This window comes from Eimeria tenella, genomic scaffold (genome assembly GCF_000499545.2).
Source record: "Eimeria tenella Houghton genomic scaffold, Eth_scaff3223, whole genome shotgun sequence".
Lineage (NCBI taxonomy): Eukaryota > Apicomplexa > Conoidasida > Eucoccidiorida > Eimeriidae > Eimeria > Eimeria tenella.
In genome coordinates, this window is record NW_013543069.1 from 750 (window position 1) to 1,068 (window position 319).

Consider the following 319-nt stretch of genomic DNA (forward strand, 5'->3'; position numbering starts at 1 on the left):
GCTGCTGCTGCAGCTTGTGGGGCGTAGGTACAGCTGCTGCGCGCAGGAACGGACACACAGAAGTTTTGGTTTGTTCGGATGTGGCAGCAAGAGGGCTGGACATTTCGGGTGTACAGACAGTGCTGCACTACGACGCCCCACAAACCCCACACGCCTACATCCACAGATCCGGCAGAAGCGCCAGGTCCGTTGCTGCTGCTGCTGCTGCTGCGGCTGCTGCTGCTGCTGCTGGGGCTGATGGCAGATGGGCGGCGAGGCCGCGGCTGCTGTTGCTGCAGCTGCAACTGCAGCTGCTCCTGCTCCCCCCCATGGCCTCGCT